The sequence below is a fragment of the Cherax quadricarinatus genome, chromosome 7 (genome assembly GCF_038502225.1).
Source record: "Cherax quadricarinatus isolate ZL_2023a chromosome 7, ASM3850222v1, whole genome shotgun sequence".
Lineage (NCBI taxonomy): Eukaryota > Metazoa > Arthropoda > Malacostraca > Decapoda > Parastacidae > Cherax > Cherax quadricarinatus.
This window is the reverse complement of record NC_091298.1, coordinates 17,722,479-17,731,355: the sequence shown is the minus strand read 5'-3', so window position 1 is coordinate 17,731,355 and position 8,877 is coordinate 17,722,479. Positions and strand designations below refer to the sequence as shown.

The 8,877-nt window shown below is 37.5% G+C and overlaps 1 long non-coding RNA gene across 2 annotated transcripts in view; it reads left to right on the top strand.

Moving 5' to 3' along the window:
• The first annotated feature begins 489 nt into the window (after positions 1-489).
• LOC138852383 (uncharacterized) overlaps positions 490-8,877 on the top strand; it is a 387,670-nt gene continuing 379,282 nt past the window's right edge. Inside the window, exon 1 of one of the 2 annotated variants that reach the window (XR_011391712.1) lies at positions 490-792. This is a non-coding gene — a long non-coding RNA (uncharacterized lncRNA). The remainder of the gene's footprint in view (positions 793-8,877) is intronic. The other variant, XR_011391711.1, reaches the window with a different exon arrangement.

The following is an 8,877-nucleotide window of genomic DNA, read 5'->3' as shown; positions in this document are numbered from 1 at the left end:
ATATATATATATATATATATATATATATATATATATATATATATATATATATATATATATATATATATATATATATATATGCATAAGTGCACATAGATAAAAACAAGGTTTGAAATGGTAAGGATACAATCCCGACCTACTTAGGAAACTTTCGAAGAATAATAAGATATTAAAACACAAGGTTAAAAGAAATGTCGTAAAAAATAATGTTATGTTTATCCTTCTTGGGTAGACATAAAAAACTGCTTTAGAAAAAAAATATTCCACAACAAACCAATCAGCTGTACCATTTATATTAACAGAAGTGGCTCTTTTCTGTTTGAGAGCTTCATTAAACCGTTATATTTACCCTCTTCATCCCAAGGAGCTTCATTTAATGGCAATATCAGGTCTCATGGGGAAGCTGATGACCCTATCCAATCTCACCTCTTGAAAAATGCAGACCAGCGCCTCGTTGCCTTCATCTGTTATGGCGCCAAACTCTCCGGTGTATCGTCTGCTGCTTATCCATGCTCTCTCTCACACCTCTCCCTACTAACCCAGCTGAGCTACAAACCACCCTGAAGTAAAATCAACCGGATCTATGCTTTCTACTCAGTTTAAATTTACGTGAATAATTCGTAGTTTTTGTGATATACTAGAGGGAGGAATTTGAAGGCAGACTTGCCCACTGTTTCGGACGCTGGGTGTGGCTGCGCGCGAAGGAACTCCTCGATCAATATCCGCGTTGAACGTGTGTTGTGTTAGTTTGTGTGTCTGAGGGAGTACTTGCACTTATTTCACATTCACCAGGTCAGTAAGATGAGTTTATCATGTATTTTTCTTACTACTTACTCTCGGTCCAGCCAGCAGGTGGGCTCGGAGGAGAGAGAACGGATGTAAAACTCATGTAAAGACAGATTGTGAGGCCGAAGACAGTGTTGTTTATTTTGTGGGCGTGACGTCAGTAAATTTGTCCACAAACACCATGCACATTTCCAGATGAATATCCAATATTTTGTTGTGTGGAGTAGCATTTGAACTTCTCGCCGCAGCGAATGAAAGGGAAGACAATGGCATAAGTTCATAGGGGTTTATATTTGTTGGTTTCGATAAAGTTGTTCTAAGATAAAGATAATTTAGGTGTCAAGATAGGGTTTGTTTTGGTTAGGCTCATGGCACCCTCTGGACGACACCTTCACAATTTTGATTCATATGTAGGTAAAATTTTATTCAATTTTGACGAAATCGGCATACAGTTAATTTAAAACAATGTTTCTCAATCCTGACAACAGACACACATGTTCACAGCCTCTAAAATGGAACATGAACATTGTATACTGAGTGCCTGTGTTAACTCCTGATTCTGTAGTATAAATAAAATGTATCTCAAAGAAAACATGTAAGGGATAACAGTGCCCATGCAGCCTACGGTAATTATTGCTTATAATCATAGCAACACCAAAAACGTAGGATGTTTATTTTACCTGTGAAGATACGTATACCGTATATATGATTAAGGTTTACTTTTTTTCTTAATACATCTTTATGCCATGTCTCTGTTTATCCTTTCCCTCTTCCCTCTTGGTTTGATTAGGATAGGTTAACAGGTTAGATTAGTCAGTCTGGTTAGGTTAAGTTACCTGGAGGTTACCTGGAGGTTATTCCGGGGATCAACGCCCCCGCGGCCCGGTCCATGACCAGGCCTCCCGATGGATCAGGGCCTGATCAACTAGGCTGTTACTGCTGGCCGCACGCAGTCCAACGTACGAGCCACAGCCCGGCTGATCCGGCACTGACTATAGGTATCTGTCCAGCTCTCTCTTGAAGGCAGCCAGGGGTTTATTGGCAATTCCCCTAATGCTTGATGGGAGGCTGTTGAACAGTCTTGGGCCCTGGACACTTATGGTGTTTTCCCTTAATGTACTAATGGCGCCCCTACTTTTTATTGGGGGCATTTTGCATCGCCTGCCCAGTCTTTTACTTTCGTAGGGAGTGATTTCTGTGTGCAGAGTTGGGACCATTCCTTCAAAGATTTTTCAAGTGTAGATTATGATATATCTCTCCCTCCTGCGTTTCAACGAGTTAGCGGATAAAATTATGATTGGCTTGGTTAAGTTAGCAGATTAGGTGTGACTAGGTTACTAGGATGTTAGATTTGGTTCAATTAGGTTAAGGAAAACTCATTCATATATATATATATATATATATATATATATATATATATATATATATATATATATATATATATATATATATATATATATACATATATATATATATATATATATATATATATATATAATATATATTATATATATATATATATATATATATATATATATATATATATATATATATATATATATATATATATATATATATATATATATATATATATATATATATATATATATATATATATATATATATATATATATATATATATATATGTCGTGCTGGATAGGTAAAACTGGTCAGTTAACAAGTACTCATTTAAAATTAAGTCCTCTCTAAAATTTTCTCTTATACGTTTAAAGATGTATTTTATTGTGTTAATGCAAAAAAAAATAATAAATTTGTACCAAAATAACCTTAGAAAACTTACCTAACCTTATTATAACAAGCGCAAATTAATTTAGCCTAATCCAACTAAATATACTTTAGATAAGTTTACAATAATTTAATAATAAACAAACACAATGAAATATTTTGTTTCGTTAGGTTCAGAATAATTTTATTTTCGCTTGCCTTATATTTAAGCCACAATAGCAAGTTTTACATATTTGATACTATATATATATATATATATATATATATATATATATATATATATATATATATATATATATATATATATATATATATATATATATATATATATGCTTCACACCCATATAAAAGCGTTGGTAAAACTAAACTCTCATACATTCCCCTTTTTGTCCTTGGAGGCAAAGAGGGGAATGTATGAGAGTATAGTTTTACCAACGCTCTTATATGGGTGTGAAGCATGGGTGATGAATGTTGCAGCGAGGAGAAGGCTGGAGGCAATGGAGATGTCATGTCTGAGGGCAATGTGTGGTGTGAATACAATACAGAAAATTCGTAGTTTGAAAGTTAGGAGGAGGTGCGGGATTACCAAAAATGTTGTCCAGAGGGCTGAGGAAGGGTGAGGTGGTTCGGACATGTAGAGAGAATGGAGCGAAACAGAGTGACTTCAAGAGTGCATCAGTCTGTAGTGGAAGGAAGGCGGGGTAGGGGTCGGCCTAGGAAAGGTTGGAGGGAGGGGGTAAAGGAGGTTTTGTGTGCGAGGGGCTTGGACTTCCAGCAGGCATGCGTGAGCGTGTTTGATAGGAGTGAATGGAGACAAATGGTTTTTAATACTTGACGTGCTGTTGGAGTGTGAGCAAAGTAACATTTATGAAGGGGTTCAGGGAAACCGGCAGACCGGACTTGAGTCCTGGAGATGGGAAGTACAGTGCCTGCACTCTGAAGGAGGGGTGTTAATGTTGCAGTTTAAAAACTGTTGTGTAAAGCACCCTTCTGGCAAGACAGTGATGGAGGGAATGATGGTGAAAGTTTTCTTTTTCGGGCCACCCTGCCTTGGTGGGAATCGGCCAGTGTGATAATAATAAAATAATAATATATATATGCAAGACAAGCCACTGAGGGGTGGAAATCTTTAGCTCAAGTACTTTCGCACTTCTCAGTGCGTCATCAGGAGGTATGCAATATTGCAAGGTTGCAGCTAGAGTGAGGGGAAGTTTTTGCTCAGAATAGAGCAGAGAGGGCCTGTCGCCTCCTCCTGGCTCTCTTGGATTCTAAGATAGCCAGGAGGAGGCGACAGGCCCACTCTGCGCTATTCTGAGAAAAAAACTTCTCCTCACTCCTTCATTTGCAACTTTGCATAGTTCCTGATGACGCACTGAGAAGTGCGAAAGTACTTGAGCTAAAGATTTCCACATCCCCTCCTGTGAGTTGTCTTGCATAGTTAAGATCGCCTGTCTGTGATTGTTATATATATATATATATATATATATATATATATATATATATATATATATATATATATATATATATATATATATATATATATATATATATATATATTATATATATCCTAGGTAGTGGGTTGGTAGACAGCAACCGCCCAGGGAGGTACTACCGTCCTGCCAAGTGAGTGTAAAACGGAAACCTGTAATTGTTGTACATGATGGTAGGATTGCTGGTGTCTTTTTTTCTGTCTCATAAACATGCAAGATTTCAGGTACGTCTTGATACTTCTACTGACACTTAGGTCACACTACACATACATGTACAAACATATATGTACACACCCATCTGGGTTTTCTTCTATTTTCTTTCTAGTTCTTGTTTATTTCCTCTTATCTCCATGGGGAAGTGGAACAGAATTCTTCCTCCGTAAGCCATGCGTGTTGTAAGAGGCAACTAAAATGCCGGGAGCAAGGGGCTAGTAACCCCTTCTCCTGTATATATTACTAAATGTAAAAGGAGAAACTTTCATTTTTCCTTTTGGGCCACCCCACCTTGGTGGGATACGGCCGGTTTGTTGAAAAAAAAAAAAAAAAAAAATATATATATATATATATATATATATATATATATATATATATATATATATATATATATATATATATATATATATATATATATATATATATATATATATATATATATATACGTGTGTATGTGTGTACTCACCTAATTGTACTCACCTAATTGTGGTTGCAGGGGTCGAGACTCAGCTCCTGGCCCCGCCTCTTCACTGATCGCTACTGGGTCCTCTCTCTGCTTCCTGAGCTTTGTCATACCTCTTCTTAAAGCTATGTATGGTTCCTGCCTCCACTACTTCACTTGCTAGGCTATTCCACTTGCTGACAACTCTATGACTGAAGAAATACTTCCTAACGTCCCTGTGACTCGTCTGAGTCTTCAGCTTCCAGTTGTGACCCCTTGCCCCTGTGTCCCCTCTCTGGAACATCCTGTCTCTGTCCACCTTGTCTATTCCCCGCAGTATCTTGTATGTCGTTATCATGTCTCCCCTGACCCTTCTGTCCTCCAGTGTCGTCAGTCCGATTTCCCTTAACCTTTCCTCGTACGACATTCCCTTGAGCTCTGGGACTAGCCTTGTTGTTGTTGTTGTTGTTGTTGTTGTTGTTGTTGTGTGTGTGTGTGTGTGTGTGTGTGTGTGTGTGTATGTATGTATATATATAATTTAGTTATTTATTTATTATGAAGCAATGTCACTTGTTTAATTTAAAGCCTTTAATGAACTGTAATTGTGCTTTGTTGCTATTTAATTCACCCTAAAACTTTCATAGGATGAATTAGTATTTAAGCTATATATTCCTTAATAAATCTTTACTGGGGTAGAACAAACTGTCAGGTAGAGCCATTGAAGCTAACACTTTGGGTAGCTTTAAAAATAAGTTGAATATGTATACGTGAGCAGGGATGGGTTTGAGAGAGACTTGTCTTGCAAGTTCTAGTAGTTTTACTAAAGTACTTACCTACTAAGTTATTGATGGGCGGGCCCCTCTGGTTTTATGCACTGATGGGTTCCACGATTTTTTTAACCCATATGGAGTGAGTATAAATTGTTAATGGGGATACTTGTGTACCACATTGTGGATGGTAGCTGTAGGCACTTGTAGGTCGAATGGGTTGCTAAGGAGTCAAATTTTGTGGTAAAAGATACCTATACATCTGTATATATAGGTCAGAGCATTTACAAATAAAATGTTTTGTTACAAGTGACTTCTTAGCCTTGTTCCTCTTCACCTGCTGTTCCATCTGTTCCATGCTGTTCCTCTTGGTCCCTCACCTACTGTTGGTTCTTTTCACCTGCTGTTCCATCTGTTCCCTCACCTGCTGTTCTTGTTTCCTCACCTGCTGTTTCTGTTGTTCCCTCACCTGCTGTTCCTCCTGTTCCCTCGCCTGCTGTTCCTCCTATTCCCTCGCCTGCTGTTTCTCATGTTCCTTCACCTGCTGTTCCTCTTCACTTGCTGCTTCTTTACCTGTTCCTTCTCATCTCTTGCTCTTCATCCTCACCTTCAAGTGTTCACTTTCTCTTGCTGTCTCTCCGCATCTGTTGTTCCTGATAACCTTCTGTTCTTCCTTACCATAGTCTGCTACTCTTCTTCACCCTCTACTGTTTCCTCCCATCTGTTGTACATCCTCACCTATTTGACCTATTTCTTCTCACCTGCTGTTGCTTCTCATCTACTGTTCGTCTTCACCTACTGCAGTTCCTCCTTACCTTCTGTTCCGCCTTATTCTCTGTTCCTCCTCACCTACCTGCTGTTCCTCTTCCACCAACTGCTCCTGTTAAGAGAGTTGCCGTGATGCCGATGAGGCTCTTGATCCAAAGGTTTGGACATATATTCCAGTATCTTAGATCGAACATGATTGCATCCTCCCATTCCCCACGCACTGTATGACCCCTACAGGTTTAATGCCCCCTCCCTACTGCTGTTCGCATTTCCTCTTCATCTTCCGCTATTCCTTTTGTGGTACTTCTGTAGATGTATTGTTGTCCAGGTACTACTGTCTCCTAGTACAGTATTCAAAATTGACGATTATTTTACTAGGTAAAAATATTTGTCCCAACCTCATATTAACAGATTATTCTGTTTTTTTTCTTGCATTTACCACCCTCTTTTGCTCCGTTTAAACCTTAAAAACATGTTTAAAACAATCCGATTTGTTAATTGTCATCCAAATTGTATTTGCCATATTTCACAAAAAAAAATATATTTTCTTCGTTGAAGTTATTTAAATACATGCAAACAATGCACATTTACATTTAAATTAACACTAACAACATTTTTAGACTATTCTAAGTGCATTTAAATTCAAGTATGAACATGTCAATATTTAACGTGTACATTTAGCTTCATGAGTAAATACAATAAATTTATGTAACAATCATTGTAACACTTTTTTAGTACTTGTCAGTTTAAGACCTGTTCGTAACGCTGCACGTAATATAAGTTTTCCGGAAAATTCTTTGTCGTATATATTGTCTAAATTTGCTACGTCTATATATTGTAATTTTTTTTTTGGTAAATATCCGAAACTGAACTAACTACTGCAGTGATTATGGTACTCTTGTGGTATTATTATTACTGTAGTGGTTATCTTAATATTTAGTATCTGAACTACAACCTAAGTGGGTGTGGTACTACTACAATTGTAGAACTGTTGCGATATGTTTGTGGTACTGTTCCAATTTCTTTGGTGCTACTTCTGTACTTATTGCTTTAGTATTTACTGATGATTATTGTACTGCCATTGCGATGTAGTTGCTGAGGTAATACCACTGTGATGTAGTGGCTGTGGTCCGTCGTGCCCTAATGACCCATAGCTTTCAGGAATAATCCCTCGTAGTGGAAGTGACAAATATCGCAATAGGTTGGGTCTAGTGTAATGTAAGTACATTTGAAAGGCTTATTATGCACCACTTCATACCCATCCGATTGACGGTAGTCGAAATTTTACATAGGCACGTGATGGGTCCATGACCTGGGGCCCAACGTTTAGGCTTTGTTCAGTTATATAGGAAAAAATACGTCTGCTGTTTGAATTTATAAAATATTTTCACATGACGCGTGATTATTATAGTCATATGTCTATTTAAAGCAAATAAATTGCAAAGTTGGGATACCAGACAATGAGTTTTGGCAGTAGATCATTGTGCAACTCGTCTCTTATATTTCATATCTTTCAAGTGGGATTTCCATTATGCTGGTGAAGGAATTGTTGTTATAAGGAATTGGAGCTACCCTCCCCTTCCCTGGATTAAACCTCATTACCTCTCATTCCACTGAAGCTGTATGAACCTTACGGGTTTAGTACTTCCTTATCAATATAACTAATCCAGTATTGTCATGTTCGCTTTGTTTCTAGATCCTCGAACCTCAAGCCTCGCATAGCTTTTGCTTGGAGGGTCTCGCACGTGTTCTTATGGAGTTGATTTAATACATCTAAACCCGTCCTCTTAATCACAGACATCTGACTCTTGTAGAAGGGACTCTTGTAAAGACAGTCAAGCAGAGGACTGATGCAGACTTCTTAACAGTCCAAATTTCAGTTTTTTCTACTGCGCTCAGTGAGTACCCGTTTTCTCTTTCGCGCGGCAGAACTTATCACCTTTATCGTACACGTTTTTATAATTTTTACGTTGTGGTATGTTATATTTTTTTTTTATAAATAGAAGACAACCAGACCTAACCTAAAAGACATTTGCTGAAAAAGTTGCTTTTTTTTTTTGTCTCCTCGGCAGTTTCGTTATCATACGAATTGCGGCTGATTTTTTATTTGCTTATTCTTGGGTAAATATAGGTTTTTGTAACTGAGCCTAGACTTAATCTTATTAAAAATAAATAAAATAGTGTTTGAAAACAAATTGGAAACAAAGAAATTGACGTTGAATACCAAGTTAAAATAAACTGTAGTAGTAAAATGAGATTGGGTTGACAATACACCCTAGTGATCCTAATTCGTTATGTGTCGCCGGTGGCATCTTTCTCTTCAGGTAGGATTCGAACCTGCACACCCTGTATCAAAGGCCACAGTTCTTTCGCCACTCAGCCAGATCCTGCTCCATAACAACTGCAAGATTGGTACATATGTTAGTAGTAAGTAAATATGTAATCTTTGCTGGCGCTTTCTGGAACATTCTCCGACATGATAGAATAGGTTGACAACTAATTAATCTGATTCGTATAATAATGCAATGTTACATATAACTTGAGTTTCGGGGTGTATTAACCACTTAGATAAAATTATTTCATACGGCATTAGATCAGTTGATATCCATCAGATGCGGTTTTGGGCTAACTACTGCGTTTGCTTAGTATTCTGTAACTTGCTTTC